Source organism: Rhinolophus hipposideros (assembly GCF_964194185.1).
Source record: "Rhinolophus hipposideros genome assembly, chromosome: 18".
Lineage (NCBI taxonomy): Eukaryota > Metazoa > Chordata > Mammalia > Chiroptera > Rhinolophidae > Rhinolophus > Rhinolophus hipposideros.
The window spans coordinates 30,113,873-30,133,786 of NC_138064.1; the positions used below are offsets into that span (position 1 = coordinate 30,113,873).

Sequence of the window (19,914 nt, forward strand, 5' to 3'; positions counted from 1 at the left end):
TTATATCAGATTGTGTATTCATCACCCAGAGTGAGTTCTCCTTCCATCCACGTATATTTGATCCAACTTTTTCTCTTCTACCACCCCTCCTCCCCCTTACCCTGTGGTAACTATTAAACTGTTGTCTGTGTCTATGAGCGTTTGTTTGTCCCTTTGTTGCTTTCTGTTTTATATCCCACATATGAGTGAAGTCACATGTTTCTTGACTTACTGTCATGTCCTTCGATAGATGATTGGATAAAGAGATGTGGTATATATATACAATGGAATATTACTTGGCCATAAGAAAAGATGAAATACTGCCATTTGTGACAACATGGATGGATATTGAGATTATTATGCTAAGCAAAATGATGTTTTCGTTAAGGCCCAAATAAATTGATGTTTTCTTCAGGAAAACATGTCAGGCCCAAATAAATTGTTTTCTTCAGGAAACTGTTTTGGGAACTATCAATTGTTATCATTATTTTTTGTATAAAACTTCATCTTCTTTGTTTTGCATACTTTAATTTCAGAACAAAGTAAGCGAAAAACTCCACCACACACAACATCCAAACCTGATGTCAAATGTGGGAAGGGAAGGCTCAAGGCCCTTGTATCCTGCCTTAGGCAGAAAGACAGGAGAGAAAAAAACACTAGACATCAGCAGAGGAAATCAGGTGGGCCAGAGCCACTCAGGGCACTATACTGAGGGCAGGAGGTCTGCAGGTAGAAACTCTTAATCTACTTCTTCCATGGGAGAAGCATCCTCATCACCCTTAAGGGGGTGGGAATCTCATCAGGAACAGCAGCACTGGGTTCCTCCGCTGTCACTCATCTTCATCAATGCCTAAGCCTAGCTGGATCATGCAGTAGATGGAGTTGGAGTGTGTCTGGGGATCCTTAAATGAGCAACCAGAAGAGAGCAGCATAGTTTCAAATAGCAGTACCACAAGTTCTTTAACAGCCTTGTCATTCTTGTCAGCCTCCAACTTCTACCACAGTGTCTCCACAATGGGGTGGTCAGGTTGATGATCTCCATGTGCTTCTTGGCCATCATGTAGCCCGTTGTACAGTTGTCCTGAAGTGCCTGGGCTTTCATGATCTGCTCCATGGCGGCTGTCCAGCCATAGGTGCTAGTCACAAAGCAGCAGGGTGAAGACACAAGCCAAGTAGAGATTGTTACCTTCTCAACCTTCTTATCCAAGACTTCTTTCATGAGTGTGCAGAAGTTCTCAAAGTTGGGTTTGCTGTCTTCCATTTTTTTCTTCTTTTCATCCTCAGGTAGCTCCAGGCTCTCCTGGGTAACTGACACCGGGCTCTTCCCATCAAACTTCTTGAGCAGCTGCACACAGTACTCATAGACAGGCTCCGTCATATGTACTACCTTGATGCCCTGCTTACACACTCACTTCACAACAGCAGAGTTGGCAAGCTGCCCTTTGCTGTCACCATGTAACAGGGACTTCTGGATTTTCTTCATGCAACAGACATATTCCAAAAGAGAGGTCATTTCATCTCTAGACTGGGAGGTGTTATGGCACAGCAGCTCAGAAAGACCTTGCTGATCAGTAGTGTCCTCATGGATTGCAAACTTTAGGTTTTTAGAAAATGCCTCGTAGAATTTCTGATAGTTCTCCTTGTCTTCTGCCAGCTCAGAGTAGACCTCAAATCATTTCTTAACAATCTTTTTATGATTAACCTTCAAGATTTTGCTCTGCTGGAGCATTCCTCAGGAGATGTTCTAGGGTAGGTCCTCAGAGTAGACCATACCATGGATAAAGTTGAGATACTTTGATATCAACTCATCAAGCTGTCCATGATGAACACATGGCAGACATAGAGTTTGATGTTGTTGTCCTTCTTGTTCTTAAAGAGGTCCAAGGGAGCACGATAGGAGATGAATAGCAATGCCCTCAATTCCAACTGACCTACAGAGAAATGCTGGGGTGCTGATTGGTCTTCCTAATCATGGGTTAGGCTCTTGTGAACTCTCCATATTCCTCCTGGGTGATGTCATCAGGGTTTCGGGTTCAAATTGGTTTGGTCTTGTTCAGTTCCTCCTGATCAATATATTTTTTTCTTGATCTTCTTTGTTTTCTTTTTCTTATCCTTACCATTGTCACCGTCCTCATCTGAGCCCATATCTTCAGTCTTGGACTTCTCCTCATCATCTTTATCTTCCTCCTCTTTCTTACCTTTCTCTTCCTCAGCTTCATCATCACAGATTTCTTTCTCATTCTTTTTCCAAGTGAAGTGTGATGGGATAATCTACGTACTGTGAGTGCTTCTTCACCACTTCTGTGACCTGCCTCTTTTCTAAGTATTCTGTCTGGTTTTCCTTAAGGTGGGAGATCACTTTGGTACCCCTCGCCAATGGGTTCACCATGGTCAGCTCCTACAGTGAAGGAACCCCCAGAAGAAGAATCCCAGGAATGCTGCTCATCATCATTATGCTTTGTGATCACAACCACTTTCTCTGCCACCAGGCAGGCAGAATAAAAGCCAACACCAGTGTGTCCAATCACGGAGCTGTCTGCACCAGTCTGGAAAGCCTCCACAAATGCTTTAGTACCAGACTTGGCAAGACTTCCCAGATTATTTATGAGATCAGCCTTGGTCATGCCAATGCCGGTGTCCGACCAGAGTCAGTGTGTGTTCCTGGGGGTGGGGATGATGTCAATTTTCAGCTCTTTACCACTGTCCAACTTGGAAGGGTCAGTCAGGCTCTCATAGCATATCTTGTCCAAGGCATCAGAAGTATTGCTAATCAATTCCCAAAGGAAAATTTCTTTGTTGGAATGGAAGGTATTAATGATGACAGACATGAGTTGGGCAAGTTCTGCCTAGAAGGCAAAAGTCTCCACCTCCTCCTCTTCGTGGTGCACTTCCTCAGGCATTTTAACATGAAGAGATGCAAGTACTAGACAGCAGGGTGGGCAGGGACTGTGACCAGCTCACACACTGTAGGAAGTGTGTGCGGGGTAATTCAAGAGAGGGTCTCCCAATTGTTACTGACAGTTTCATGCTTCGTGCCCCCCATGGTATTTTTTGAATCTTGTTTCCTTCGTATTTATCACATGTTTAGTTTTGTATCACTGGACTTCCCAGTAGGTGATAAGCTCTGGGAAGGCAAGGGCAGTATTTTTGTTCATTTTTCTCTACACACCCAATATATAGCACAGGGCTTTGTACATTATAGGTGATCTGTAAATCGTTAGATGAATAAAGACAGTTTGCCAACTATCCATTCTGTAAGAGTTTTGAGTTTAGAAGCACCATTTAATTAATTTTAGTCCACTCATTTTATGGAAAACATGACTTACCCATTCACAGACCCAGATTGTTAAAAGGCTCATTTCTGTTTTGGCTCTAAAGTAGTTCTTAGAAAATATTATGAAAAATGAAGTGCAAGTTAATCAGAGAAGTGAAAATTAAATTTTCCCTGAAATGTCCTCAGAATTAAAACTCAGAGAAACCATTCAGAAGGCAAAAATGTGACTACATTTGCCAAATCCAAAATATTTTTAGTAATATTTTATGGTGACTGTCAATACTCTCAGAGCTTAGACACAGACTATGGATGGAGCAGGAACACTTTTCTGAATCCAGAGGAAGAGCTTCTGGAATCAAAAGTGGCCTTACAATTTGAAAGACTGTCTAGCAGAACATACAGCATTTGAGAAGTGGCCAACACTAAATAGACTATCTTTACCCTCTTTCCTAATTATTTTTGAAAGCAAGTATGGCCTAATTCATTAAACACTCCCATGTTATGGGATCCTTCTGCCTTGAATTTTGTTGTGTTTTTTTATTATTTTTTAAATTAAATTTATTGGGGTGACATTTGTTAGTAATATTATATAGGTTTCAAGTACACATTTATGTAAAACATCACCTATATATTGCGTTGTGCGTTCACCACCCAGAGTCAGTTCTCCTTTCATCACCATATATTTGACCCACTTTTGCCTCTTTTACCTCCTCCCACCCCCTTACCCTCTGGTAACCAGGAAACTGTTGTCTTTGTCTATGAGTTTTTGTTTCTTTGTTTGTCTTGTTCTTTTGTTGCTTTCAGTTATATCCCACATATGAGTGAAGTCATATGGTTCTTGACTTTTTCTGTCTGACTTATTTCACTTAGCATGATAATCTCAAGATCCATCCATGTTGTCGCAAATGGCAGTATTTCATCTTTTCTTATGGCCGAGTAATATTCCATTGTATATACGTGCCACATCTTCTTTATCCAGTCATCTATCTAAGGGCACTTTGGTTGTTTCCAAGTCTTGGCCACCATGGATAATGCTGTAAGGAACATAGGGGTTCATGCATCTTTACGGACAAATATTTTCAGATTTTTTTTGGTAGACACCCAGAAGAGCGATTGTTGGGTCATATGATAATTCTATTCTTCATGTTTTGAGGAGCCTCCATACTGTTTTCCATAGTGGCTGTACCAATTTACATTCCCACTGGTAGTGTATGAGTGTTTCTTTTTCTCCACAGCCTTTCCAACACTTGTTATTATTTGTCTTGTTGATGATAGCCATTCTAACCAGTGTGAAGTGATATCTCATTGTGGTTTTGATTTGCATTTCCCTAATAGCTAGTCAAGTTGAGCATTTTTTCACATATCTCTTGCCCGTTCGTATGTCTTCTTGGGAGAAGTGTCTGTTCAGGTCCTCTGCCCATGTTTTAATTGGATTGTTTTCTTTTTGTTGTTGTTGTTGAGTTGTAAGAGTTCTTTATGTATTTTGGTTATTAGACCCTAGTTGGAGGCATTGTTTGCAAATATCTTCTCCCATTTGGTTGGTCGCCTCTTTGTTTTGTTGATGGTTTCTTTTGCTGTGCAGAGCTTTTTAGTTTGATATAGTTCCATTCATTTATTTTAGCTTTAACTTCCTTTGCCTTTGAGGTCAAATTCATAAAATCCTCTTTGAACCCAAAGTCCATAAGTTTAATACCTATGCTTTCTTCTATGCAGTTTATTGTTTCAGGTCTTTTGTTTAGGTCTTTGATCCATTTTGAGTTAATTTTTGTATATCGTGACAGATATCAGTTTAGTTTCATTCTTTTGCACATGGCTTTCCAATTTTCTTAGCACCATTTATTGAAGAGGCTTTCTTTTCTCCATTATATGTTTTTGGCTCATTTGTAAAAAAATATATATGTGGGTTTATTCCTGGGTTTTCACTTCTATTCCATTGGTCTGCCAATACCATGCTGTGTTGATTATAGTCACTTTGTAGTACAAATTAAAGACAGGGAGTGTGATACCTCTGGCTTTGTTCTTATTTCTTAGGATTGCTTTGGCTATTCAGGGTCCTGTGTGATTCCATAGAAATCTGAGGATTTTTTTTGTTCTATTTCTTGAAAAAATGCCATTGGGATTTTGATGGTGATTGCATTTAATCTGAATATTGCTTTGGGGTAATATGGTTATTTTAACTACAAGGTTGATCACAAAATACAGTGAATGTTTAAATAAAAAAATTATTACAGTAAAAGACACATTGCCATTATTCCAACTTAAAATACCCCCCACTCACTTTGAACACACTCATCCCATCATTCTTGCCACTTTCTGAAGCAGTTCTGGAAGTCCTCTTTCATGAATGTCTTTAGTTGGCCTGTCGTGGCTGCGTTGATGTCCTGAATCATTTTGACTTTGGGGAAGGGACAGAAGTCACACAGTGCCAGATCTGGTGAATAAGGTGGATGAAGACACACTATAATGTTTTTATTTGACAGAAATTGCCGTACCAGAAGTGATGTGTGACACGGAACATTGTCTTGATGGAGGATGATTTATAGCACACTTTAAAACACACCTTTTCTCAACCGTAGCTCACACCTGACTGACTGCACCAAACAAGTTGAAACTTGTCACACACTGTTACTAAGGTTCAAGGTGCCACTTCCTGTATTGCAGGTCCCTGCCTTTCCATTTGATGGTATTTTGCAGCAGCATTCACCATATTTTGTGACCACAATGGAAAGGTTCCATGTCATACATTGCTCTGGTACAGCAATTTCTGTCAAATAAAAACATTATGGTGTGTTCTTATCCACCTTATTCACCAGATATGGCACCATGCAACTTCTGGCTCTTCCCCAAAGTCAAAATGACCATGAAAGATAAATGTGTTGAATTCATTCAGGACATCAAGGTAGTTGCAGCAGTGCAACTGAAGACACTAACAAAAGAGGACTTCTAGAACTGCTTCAGAAAGTGGCAACAATGATGGGATAAGTGTGTTTGAATCAAGGGAGATTGATGGCAATGTATCTTTTACTGTAATAAAATTTTTAAAATTTAAACATTCACTGTAGTGTTTGATCACACCTTGTAGGTCTGTCTGCCTCCAAAACTGTGTCCTCTGCCAGGCTGTACTGCCAGGTGAGGAATGCAATTAGGCTAAGAGAAAAAGATGCATGCCTTTCTTTTTTCTTTTCTCTGCTCATTGACACAGCAGAAGATGGGTAGCATTTCTTTAGTGTAGCTATATTTATGATTCATAAATACAGATCCAGACTTGTGCAAGTATATGCATTTTAGTTTCCTCCTCTATGAGCTTTGACCATGTTGAGTAAACAATGGTTTTATAGCTCTTGATACACAGGGATGAAATTGCTTAAGACATGGATGGCAATGGTTTTAAAATACACAATGTTTTAAGTCACCAGAGCTGTGACTGGCTGGAAGGCCCTCACATTGCCTTTGGGTTGTCTCATATGTTTTTCCTCTTAGATTATAAGCAGCTCAAACACAGCTACCTTTTTTCCTTTAAGACTCTCTACTAGTCAGCATAAATAAATGAGTACTTTAGGACAATGGTATCAGGCTAGAAATGGTGGTGGCCCAACTATAGACAAATTAGAGCTACCTAGACAGAGCTTCTCAGTCAAAAAGTTATACACACATACTCTTACTCTGTGTAGGGCCTACTGTATGTTTTATTTCACTAGCTTTGCTTTGCTTTTTGGAGGGTTGCTTTTAATTCCTTTCTCTTTTAGTTTGGCAGCTACAGTCAACCCTCTCCTGCCCTGCCCCAGGCCTACCAGAATAAGGGCACTTGATTTCTGTATCAAAAGTCCAATAGTACATAGAAAGTCATTCATCGAGAACTAAGGGGCCTGTTTAAACAGTGGTGGTCATGCAAATTAGTGTGATTGCTGGCCCAGGTCCTGAAAGAAATTAAGTTGAACTGAATAGAAACCAAGCTATGAGAGTTTGATTTTAAATAAGGTTTGAAAGCACACATTTCCACCCTGGTACCAGATTTTTTTCATGTCACTATCGTGAATTGCTACCAGTTGCATGAAATTAATAAACTTGTATGGATAATGGGGCTATAGAGATTTGTTAAGTTTGTGATAATAGCATTGTTGCAGGGAGATTAATATTTTTCATTCATCTTCACTGTTTTGTTAGACAACATGAAACGATTTTGAGATACACCTTTACTATTATTTTTGTAAATTCTCCCACACCTGCCTGTCCCACCCTGAGAGCTAAAGAAGGAGCAATAAGATGAAAGCCTTTTCTGGGGCCAGGATTCCTTTGACTTTGAATCTCTGTGTTAGTTTGACCAGAGTTCTGTTTTGTTTTTTAATTGAACTATATTTGACATATAACATTATACAAATTTAAGGTATAGAACATGTTGATTTTATACATTTATATATTGTAATATGATTGCCATTGCAGTGATAGTTGGCACCTTTATCGCATCACATAATTATTATTTCTTTTTTGTGGTGGCGATAATTAAGATCTAGTCTCTAAGCAAATTTGTTGATTGTAATACACTATGATTGTCTATACTGTATATTAGATCTCCAGGAGTTATTTATCAAATAGTTACAAGTTTTTATTTATTTATTTTTTCAAAGATTTTTATTGGGGAAGAGAAACAGGGCTTTATTGGGGAAGTGTGAACTTCCGGGACTTTTTTCCAAGTCAAGTTGTTGTCCTTTCAGTCTTAGTTGTGGAGGGCGCAGCTCAGCTCCGGGTCCATTTGCAATTGCTGGTTGCAGGGGGCGCAGCCCACCATCCCTTGCAGGACTTGAGGAATTGAACTGGCAACCTTGTGGTTGAGAGCCCATTGGCCCAGGTGGGAATCTAACCGGCAGTCGTCAGAGTTAGGAGCATGGAGCTCTAACCGCCTGAGCCACGGGCCGGCCCCAAATAGTTACAAGTTTTGACCAGAGTTATTTTTAAAAGTGCCGTAGATTATTTCCCTTCAAACTTGTCTTTCTCTGACTTTGGCTGTTCTGCCCTTCCTCTTCCAACAATGGCCATCTTGGGCAATTGACAGGGAGAAGCTCTGAAGTTCTGAACTCATGCAGTAAATAACAGGGAGTGGGACAAGATACCTTTGGCTAATCCCTCTGAAGTCCCACCCCCCTCATTAATTTCCTTGTCCTATTTCTACTTGGCAGCCCCTGCTCCGCATCTCAAAGAGAAGCTAACAGGATTTAGTGGGACTTCCCGAAATCTCAGTGTCATGGTATCATTAAACTCTCATGATTCTATTTCCACTTATATTTATTTTTTATTCTCGTGCTTAGGTTGAATTTATAAATAACATCAAGACAATGTCTATGTTGAATTAGTATGGAGGATATAAATAGAAGATTCAAAGGGGAAGGCACGACCCTCTTCCTTAGGTTGAATTTTAAATTCTGAAATACATATAGAAGAGTATATATAAAGTGACTGTACAGTAAAAAGTCAATAAAATGAACAGCAATGTATTCTCCACTTTGCTTGAATAATAGAACATAACAGTATCTCTGAATTTCCCTATGTCGTGGGTCTCTTCCTAATCCCACCACCTCTTGCCTTTCAAAGATAACCCCTGTCCTAAATATCGTGTTACTAATTTTCTTTCTTTTCTTCATGGTCACACCACATATGTATGTATTCTTAAATAATAAATCACTTAATTTCATAAAGTTTTAAGCTATATATAAACTGAATCATATCTACATGTATGCTTCTATGACTTGCCTTTTTTTTGCTCAATTTATGGTTTTAAGATTAATCTGTGTTGTGCGTAGCTGTTTTTTTTATTTTTATTGTTGTATATCAGTCTATTGTTTTACCTCAATTTTTAAATCTATTCTCTTGCTGATGGATAGTTGGGCTGCTAAATTGTATATTAATATCATATTAAAATATTACATAGAAAATTTCTCAATGAAATATTTTCAAATTGGTTTATCAGATTGCCTTTTGCTTGAAATGGCTCTATGCAATTTCTTGTTAAGACTTTAAATTTTTTTCTTTAGGTAGGGTAATTTTTCTTTTTCATTAGTTTAAGGTGTACAAAACAATGTAATAGTTAAACATTTACAACCCTCACAAAGTGATAACCCCCCCAAATAATGCTCCTTGGACATCGTATATGGCTGTTACAATTCCATGACTCTATTCCCTATGCTGTACTCCACATCCTGTGACTGTATATGTGTTTGTGTGTGTGTGTATAATTAAATAATATGTATTTAATTATAGTTGACATTCAGTATTATTCAGCTTCAGCTTCAGGTGTATACTGCAGTGGTCAGGCATCTACACCGTCCATGAAGTGGTCTCTCTAATAAGACAAGTGCCCATCTGACACCCTAAAAAATCTTTACATTATTAATTATATTCCCCCAAACTGTCTTTCATATCCCCGTAGCAATATTATGGCTACTAATTTGTATTTTCTAATCCCTTTTCCTTCTCTCTCATCCCCACCCACCTCCCATCTAGCAACCATCAGATTTTTCTCCACATCTCTGGGACGATCTGTATGGTTTGCTCATTTATTCAGTTCTTTAGATTCCACATATAAGTGAAATCATATGGTACTGATGCCTCAGCTTGTTGATTCTTACCATGTATTTTTCCAGGCACTTTGTGGACATTTTATGGTGTCGACACCAGAATGAAACAATTTCGCAAACTTAATTGTCGGACCTCGTATATACAGACACACACATATTGTAATCTGTTAGCTGTGCATGTTCATTCTTTAATTCAGTAGTCATCTGTGTAGATAAGCCAATGCATTACATACTGTTAGGAATCCAAAGACAATAGAATTGACTTAAGGCTTGTAGAGTATAAAATGGTATCTGCTAATTTTGTTTGTAGTTTACAATGGCGTCTTTCTCTGTGTTAATTTATTTGATTACAAATTTTTAAAAAAAGAATTCATTTCCATTGTTGTTAAAGGAGAACTATTTAGATCTGGTTGTTGATTTAATTGACCTTAATGTATAAGTTTGGGGTTACCCATGAACTAATCTGCCATTTACAAAGATATCTGTAACAGGGAATGTCCCTGCTTGAAGTATAGTCAGGTAAACTAATTTGATGCAGACAGCTTCCTTTTTTGCTTGTAGGATATGTAGGTGTTGGCTCTTGCATTTTTTTCATGTTATTTGAAAAACTATTTGTGTGCACCATTATTCAGTTGCTTTAACAATAAATAGCAAAGTTGTCGCTAACCTTACAGAAATGAGGACTGTAGCAATTCTGCTTTTCTGAACACGAGGAACCAACCTGATTAAAGAAGGGAAACTAAAGGCTTCACTTTTCTCCCTTCTTACCCCTCATCACAGCTGATCAAAGTCCTTTTTCCTATCCAATCTACCAACAGGGACTGGTTTGCATGAAATTGTACAGTATGTGATTGAGAGGTCAGTCTCTGAAATTCAAGTCCGGGCTTTGAAACTTACCAGCTATGTTACCATGGCAGGTTATTTCACTTCTTAAAACCTAGGCTTCCTCATGTATAAAAGTGGGTTTAGTAGTATGTTTTATTGGATTAGAGTCAATTTAAATAGGATGATGCATGAAAAGTAATGAATATATTATCTGACATTAGTTTAGTGTTAAATAAATGTTGAGATGAAGCTGTTATCCACTCTTACAACAGTATAGCAGTCAGAGCCTGGAAATTTTAAAAAATTCAACGTACTTAGTTTCTTTACTTACATTTAATACGCTCCTTGAAGAGGACACATAGGTGTTAGCAACATTTCTAAAACCTCCTTTTCTCTCACATCCACTCCGTTATTTGACTCCCCCTCTGAAAACTCTTCTTAAACTCATTCTGCAGTTAAGACAAAAAGCCTCTTATCCTTTCAGTCTTCCTTCTTCTCCCAGTTCTGAATCACAAAATCCCAAGGGAAGACATATCTCTGGGGAGTTCTGGGGAAGAAATTGAGTGGGTTGTTAATCACTGTTTGATGGTGGTAAAATGGCCAGCACACTAATATATAAAAATCACTTTCTCTGATCATGTTTTATCAATCCTCGTGCACTTTTAAAAATTGTCATTCACTTGCACATTATTGTAAGCTTCTGCAGCCAAATAATTGAATCAATGACCAATCCAATTGAAAGGAATGGCAGTTTGGATGGTCACGAGGCAGGTAATTTTGGGGAAGGATGCTCCAAATGCTAAGTAATAATGATGAAAACAAACGTGTCATTTAAAGCACGATGGACATTTGTGCTGTATTTTACAATTTTATGAGTGTTTTCACCTAAGTTATATAATCTGATTCCCTCACATAAATCTTATGAGGTTGGTGCAGTAGACATAATTGTCTCCTTTTAAATAAATAAAGAGACTGAATCATAGGAGACTAGTATTATGTGAAGTGCTGCAGTGAGGGGTTTCTCACTGCAAATCTCTCAGATAATCAGAGAGCCAGACGAGAGCCCTCGTCATCGAGGAGAGAGGCGGACAAAGTAGAGGTGGCAGAGGGGCACAGGAAGCAAAGGGCCCCCTCTTAGTCTACCCTGCCATGGACCCTGGGGAGGAGAAACATCTCATTTGGTACTGATGCCTCAGCTTGTTGACTCTTACCACATATTTTTCCAGGCACTTTGTCGACATCTTATGGTTTCAGCACCAGAATGAAACTTTATCTGCAAAACTCATTAGTCTATGAGAGAAAATTCTATTAACGGTTGCCTTTCTTCTACTGTGATATACAAACACAAATGAGTTAATCAAAGAAAAACTATGTTTTTATAAAAAACAGGAAAGATTTTCTTAGGTGATTATTAATAACTACGAATTGTTAAGAGTGTCTGTTGTGGTTTTACAGCACAAGGACACCACAGTCAAGTAAGACCTTTTATCCCCCAGTAAAGAGCAATGGTACATTTTATTCAATACATTAAATTATATAAACATTAGCCACAACATGTTGATTCAGCTTCACAGGAAATGAAAATCAATACCATCTGTGTGGATAGCCACTCCACATTACCATAGTACACACTGTAATGTGTTCATTGCGTCTCAGCTCCAAAAACTCACTTCATTAGAATGACATTATTGTAAGTTTTTAAAAAGTCTCTTTAGTATGCATATAAAAAATCCAAATCAAGAAGTCAAGAGATTTTGAATCTAGATTTCAGCAGCAATTTTCTCCAGCTGCTTTGAGTTTGCCTAGTGTTCAACAAAGAAACTGTCATGAGATACGCGTCTTCAAAGACGGTGAAACATGGGCCAAGTGCCTGGCGTAGAGCTTAGCACATAGTAGGTACTCACACTATATTTGTTGAATGAATGAATCAGTATGAGATGCACTATCAATTTAATAATATTCTTAGGCAAAAAAGAAACTTTAAAGTAAACGTCCCATTGAATGTAAGATGCACGATGATTTTGAAAAGGTGAAAAAATTTGTGATTCAGAATCTAGGAAAAGCAATAGTAGTTCTAGGAAAAGCAGGCATTAAGTAAACCAGAACTTTGGAGGACAAAGAGTTTCTTTTCAGGCAGAGGAACTAGCTAATTCTTTACTATAATTATCCAGAGGGAATATTAGGAGGGGGCCTCTTTTATTTATTTATTTATTTATTTATTTTTGAGGGCTCCAGAAATCTTGAGTAGGAGGGTCTTGGAGGTGACAATCTGGATGGAAAGAGAATGAGTGAACCACTGAGAGACCTGCTTTAAAAAAGCATTTGTTTAGCTAGTACACTGATTTTCTTTAGAGTGTATGTTTATTTGAGAAGGCTTGGACTGGATTGGGAGTGAGGAGGGGTTGATGGTGATTATGTAGAATGAAAAACTTTTCCGTTTGGGAAAATGTATGAATATATGTATAGATCCATGTTTTGTCTACTCTCTGTTTGTCTGCTTGTCTATCTCTTTTGATCTTTCTCTTGTTCAAAGCAATAGACTCAAATTGTTGTCTGTTTTTATTGAAAATAACCTTGGTTTATTCTATATTATTATACTTCATCAGGCTCTTCCATATTCAGGGAATTTCCCGAGGGAACATCTTTGTCTTATCTATCTCTCCACACCCACAGCATTAGCATAGAGCCTGGCTTCCAGTAGGTGTGAAATAAAATGATTGATTGCAATGGGTGCTCTTGAAAAGCCTAGATGATAGGGTTAATTGTTTTCAGCACATTCACATATCAGGTCATCTTTCATTTGGTAGAGAGAATGATGAAGTGAGATTCGAGGCCCAACCTGCAGTCATAAATAAAAGTCAGAAGAAAGCCTGAGCTAGAATTCAGAAGATTCAAGTACCAGTTGTGTACTTTGCATCCTGTTCTCCAACTTCTAGCAAAAGTCGCATGGATGTTCCTTGCAAATGAATTTGTCCTTTGTGTCCTTTGTGGGCATTGGGGCTGTTTTATTATTATTGCAAAAGTTTAAAAGCCAGGCATGAGCTTTAAATTAATTTTTTGGGGGGTAGGTTTGATCTTTCTTTGAGTGACTTGCACTCAACTCGTGACTATTGTCACATGCATGTGCAAGATGGCTGGTGAAAAGTGGTGTGTGCAATAGCATCTGTGTCATTGCACGGGTCTCATCATTTCTGGTACTTGAATCCAAATTTCTTAACCAACTCCTTTTGAATTGGATATTCAGTACAGCTATGCCAATTCTGCAGCTTCAAAACAAAGTCATTTTTAAGCTATTTGAACATGGAAAAAAATCTGAATGACTTCTGAAAGCACAAAGCAGGTCTTTTCTTCAAACTCAAGTAACTGAAATAACTGAAGAGATTTAGTTCAAATTGCAAATAAATTCGCCTTTGGAATGAGACAAGGCAAGAGAAATATCACAGGGTCAAAAGGAACATTTTAGAGTAAGTTATAAACAGAAAATAGGGATTTAGAATGGAAAAGCTGGACTCAACAATAAGAGGGGGTCATGACATCTTGGTAAGTATTTTCAAATTTTTTTTTTAAAGCTTACTGTGTTAACCCAGGATTTTATTTTCACTGACTCTAATTGAGAATATTTTAGTGATTCTCATTCTCTCTCTCTCTCTCTCTCTCTCTCTCTCTCTCTCTCTCTCTCTCTCTCTCGGCTTTCTATCCCTCCCTCTTTCCCTTCTTCCTTCCTGCCTCCCTGTGTGTGTATTTAGAGGACTAGGGAATGGTACTTTGTACTTTGTTATGTCTCAGTTTAAAGAAATTTAAAGCAGATAAAAGCCTTGGACCAGATCTCATCACTATTCCCTGCCTCTTTCTAGAACACTTATTCCAAAAATTTCCATTTCTTAGAGGAATTAGTCTGTGGCTGGTATGATCTCAAATTCCCAGGAGAAGTTTAGAGAAACTAATTTTCCAAGTGTCTAACTTTCTCTAACCTCAACAGTATTAATGTAAATAAGTAAAAACAGCACACTTGAAAAGCAGGTAAGATGATTAGATGTGCCTGTCCATAAGTAATTAGCACAGTACACTTATGATTTATTGGAAAGTGAAAGGGCAATTGGAATGACTTCTGCTATCCCGTACCTGCGTGTTGGGGTTAAATTCTGTGTTTTCTGGATCTGTAAAAGTCTCTAGTATGATGTCATCATTTTAAGCATGTTTAAATGGGAGTTCTTTAATTAGGGATTTATTTTCATTGCAGTTGATGCTGGGTTAAAATTTACTTTTTCCACCATCTACTTAAACGAGTTCCTAAAACCAATGATCACTGTAAAAAAGATTTATGAGAACATTAATAAATATTTTTTGATCGAGTGAATGGGGAAGTCTGGGTAGGAGCATATAATAAGTTCACCATTCCTCCAATTCAGGGAGTCTACAGTATGTCCGAATTATACTTTATCTCCTATCACTGGGAGTGGGGTAGCTCTTCTCACATTGCAGTCATCTGCCACTCCTGCCTAACACGTCACTCTCATCTCCTCGTATTCCTACAGTTGCACTCTAGGTTCCAGCAATATCAAGTGGCTTGCCATTCTGCAACCTGTTTCTATGCTGTACCCTTGCTGTTGTTTCTCTGCCTGAGGTGTCCTCCCCATGATTTTCCTGGGAAAGTCTTACTCAGCTCTGAGTCAGGACTCAAATACTACTTCCTGCATAAGGGCTTTCCTGAGTGTCCTGGATAACCGCTCTCCTCACTTCCCAGCAAAGGTATGCAAGGCAAACTTCTGATTGAATTTACTGGTTGGTTGATGTGTCTGGTTCCTCGATGGATTGAGGGCAGGTGCCTTGTGTGTCTGCCTTTTATAACCTACTGCCTGGCATAGTGTTTTACATGTGGTATGTGCCCTTGAGATATTTACGGAATGAATGAGTATATTCTTTGGTATAAACCATAAACATAACTTTACAGTGCTCATAGATCTGGTTAGATTTCTTATATCTGTCCCTTTCAGGTATAGTTTTCTTTACATAAGTGATGTATACCTAAACACATATTTTTAATTTGGGAAATTTAATCAAATTCTAGATCTATGCTGCATTGTCCAATATAGTAGCTGCTAGCCACATGTGGTTATTTAAGTTTAAATCAATAAAAATTAAATAAAATTTAAAATTCAGTTCTTCAGTAGCCTGTGCCATATTTTAAGTATTCAATAGCTACGTGAGGCTAGTGGCTACTTTATTGGACAGTGCAGACAGAGAATGTTTCCATTATTGCCCAAAATTCTATTGCACAGAGCTCCCTTAGAGAAACTGGCTGTCTTTGGTAATGTGTCACTTCTTCTGTAAAATGAATCATCACATTTAAACTAATTACCTTTGAAAATCTGGATGTTCGTATAGCCAGGTTATTTAAATAGTCTTAAAAATGTGAGATAGCCATCTATTTTACAAATATTTTAAATAGTCTATATTTAAATGTAAAATATGTTCAGCAAACTGAAATACAGATTAATGAATTAATATGTACACCATTTCATTACCTGTCCCTCCTGAGATACCAACAAAATCATAGCAAAAAGAAAATTCTTTTAGGGGCGGCTGGATGGCTCAGTTGGTTAGAGTATGAGCTCTGAGCAACAGGGTTGCTGGTTCAATTCCCACATGGGCCAGTAAGTTGCGCCCTCCACAACTAGATTGAAAACGAGCTGCCGCTGAGCTGCCGGAAGGGCAGCTGGATGGCTCAGTGGGTTGGAGTGCTAGCTCTCAACAACAAAGTTGCCTGTTTGATTCCCACATGGGATGGAGGGCTGTGCCCGCTGCAACTAAAGATTGGAAACAGCAACTGGACTTGGAGCTGAGCTGCGCCCTCCACAACTAAGTTGATGGACAATGACTTGGAGCTGATGGGCCTTGGAGAAGCACACTGTTCCCCAATATTCCCCAATTAAAAAAAAAAAACTGTTAGAGGAAATCTGTGTAAGCTTTAAAAAAAAGAAAAGAAAAGAAAAATATCTTAAGTGTTATAACTCTACAACATGAAGAAACTGGAAATGGAACAAAGATCATCAGTGGACAAGGGAATTCAAGAAATTACTGGAATATAGAAAAGTGATGAAGTAAATAAGAGAAAGCAGCCTGTACTATATTATACTTAGTAAGTTTAGACACAAATGAGGTCAGGAATGAATTGTATAACAAAATGGAAAGATTTATTAAAAGTCTGTCAGTTGGAGAGGGCTTGCAATTTGCCACAGTAAAAGAAAAATTACCTGTATCTGTCTCATTGAGGCATGTTAGAACATCAGGGATGAAGAGAATATGGAAGGAGACAGAAAAGAACACCTATAAAAGAATAAGAAGCAACCTGGTAAGAAGCTTATAATCAGCAACACTGGTTACTGGAAGATAATGGAGCAAGGCTCTCAAGGTTTCTTATGCATTAAGTATGAGTGCATAACAAAGACATTTTCAGTCTCATTCACAAAGTTTACCTACCATACACTCCTTCTTAAGAAGTTACTAGAGTACATTCTTACCAAAACAAGGGACCAATAAATACACATAGAGGCTTATGATGGCTTGGACTCCTGCTTCCAATTGTTCACCTCTTCCTTGTCATCAACATATGTGAGGTGTATATATATTGCAATGTGTGATATCGAGTCTTTCCGTTGTGATCACAAAAAACGGTGAATGCTGCTCCTGAGTGCCATCCAACGGAAAGGCAGGGATTTTCAACATGGGAAGTGGAGTGTGGAACCTTAATAACAGTGTTTGACAAGTTCCAACTTGTTCAGGGATGTCAGTTCGGTGTGAGCTACAGTTGAAAGATGGTGCGTTTTAAAGTGTGCCATAAATCATGACAACGTTCTGTGTCACACATCGCTTCTGTTATATGCAGTTTCTGTCACATGAAAACATTACGGTGTGTCCTTATCCACCTTATTCACCAGATCTGGCACCATGTGACTTCTGGCTCTTCCCCAAAATGATTCAGGACATCGAGGCAGCTATGACAGTGCAACTAAAGACACTCATAAAAGAGGACTTCCAGAACTGCTTCAGAAAGTGGCAAGGAGGAGTATTTTGAGGGGGATTAATGGCAATGTGTCTTCTACTGTAATAATTTTTATTTTTTAATTTAAATATTCACCATATTGTTTGATCACACCTCGTACATCAATGCCTTTATCAGGTGACTCTGCACAGCCTCCCACGAGAGTAGGTGGACTACATTTCTCTACTTCTTTGATGTTGGAGTTGGCCATGTGATTTGCTTTGGCCAATGGAACATTATTGGATGCAACATGAACAGAGGCTTTGAATATGCTTCTTTGGCTTGTCTTGGTCTCTCACTCTCTTCTGCCACCTTCCATAAGCAGAGGATATCCAGAGCTGCTGGCAGCACATGAAGAACACATGGAACAGTCTTACACTCAATCCACAGTCTGAAGCAGAGTGAGAAAAGTAAATGTTTGTTTTGCTATTGAGATTTCGCGGTTGCTTGTTATGCAGCATTGTGGTTACACCTCATTTTGTAGTAATAATTGATAAAAGTTTCAGGAATAATTAATCCAATCTATGAGAGCAGTGACCTCCTATTCTAGAATGATGGCTGTAAAGCATATTTAAAAGCAACTTGTCCAGTTTGGAATATGAGGATTAATGACTCTGAGAGGGAGATCTACAAGAAATAAGAAGAATCAACAGAGGAGAAGATATGACTGAGCCTTGGGAACATAGGAAAGGCAATTGGAAAAGCAAAACAAATGGGAAATCCATTCCAACGAAAATGTAGGAGCAAAGTAGTCATGACATTGGACCCTATAAAAAAGGTATCTTGATCCTATCACGTTATTAGCTCTGCAGTGAACTACACGTATATAGATGTAATTAATTAAGCTCTATGTATAGTTTTCTTCCCCCACAGGTGTATACTTATATCCAAACTCACCAAGTTGCATATATTAAATACATACAGCTTTTTGTATTTCAATCATACCTCAATAAAGTGTTTTAAATAAAAAGGAAAAAAAAAAGAAAAGAAAAAATGAGAAAAAGAAAAAAAGAGAGAGAAAAAAAGAAAAATAATAAACAGCATAGACAAAAATCCAAAGAGAAAAAAAAATTAACTATGGTCAAAGTCCTTCAGGTCACCAAAAACCAGTTCCCTGAGCTAGAAGGACCAATAACCTTGGCTTAGCTAGGTGCTTATACAGGTTGTTGGGATTCTGTAAAAATGAATATTTATATGGCGTCATGGCAAGAAATGGAACTCTCACAACTAGGGATAAAACACAATGGTTTTCTTACTTTTTGGTGTTAGGAACCCCTTACTCTTAAAAAAAGGGGGTGAGCTCAAAGAGTTTTTTGTTTATGTAGGTAATAGCAATTTTGATATTTACCTTATTAGAAATTAAAGTCTATAGACGGCTCCAGTGGCCTTTTCATTTGTAGTTTGAAAAATATTATAATAATTTTTGCCTTTTAAAGAGGTCATAAAGTCTCCATTTAATTTTTTTTCTTTAAACTCTGAATGATTAATCTCAAAATGATGGTACAAGTTAACTGGCATCATGAAATGTTCCATATTTGTGTAAGACACAATATGGTACATTATTAACATCTATAAAGTTGAGAAGAAGATAGCTTGTATCATATTTTCATTTCTTATTTACAGTTTTCCCCAGTTTCTTTTGCAGTAGATTCCTCCTGTCCACAAGCCAGCAAGCTCACTATGTCCATTTCTGTATTTTTAAATACAAAGGTTACAGCTATGGGTCAAGAAAGCAAGTCATCTCCTCTTCCTTTTTAAGCCAGCAATCCATCGTGCCTGTGCCCAGTGAAGGATGGGGGATCTGGAATCTGGGCATAGCTCTAATACTTCACAAGAGGGAACCAAGAAGCCCCTTCATTTATTCCTTCTATAGTACTGTTCCTTTATGTAGATCTGAGTTTCTGATGTATATCATTTTCCTTCTCTCTGAAGAATATCTTATAATGCTTCTTGCCAGGTAGACCTAATGAGGACACATTCCTTTAATTTTTGTTTTTCTGTGCAAGTTTTTATTTTTCTTTCACTTTTGAAGGATAATTTCACTGGATACAAAATTCTAGGTTGGGGGTTTTGTTCTCTTCAGCTTGTATTGTTTTTGAAAGGAAGTCTGATGTAATTCTTATTCTTGTTCCTCTATATAGAAGGTGTTTTTTTCCTCCTTGCTTCCCTTAAGATTTTCTTTTTGGTTTTTGTTTTGTACACTTTGAATATGATATCCCTAAGCA

At 38.0% G+C, this 19,914-nt stretch overlaps 1 pseudogene across 1 annotated transcript; it reads right to left on the reverse strand.

Annotated features, from left to right (window-relative positions):
• Positions 1 to 718: 718 nt before the first annotated feature.
• LOC308510367 (heat shock protein HSP 90-beta-like) lies at positions 719 to 2,879 on the reverse strand (annotated as a pseudogene). Its single transcript has one exon. The product of its transcript is annotated as a heat shock protein HSP 90-beta-like (transcript).
• Positions 2,880 to 19,914: the final 17,035 nt, after the last annotated feature.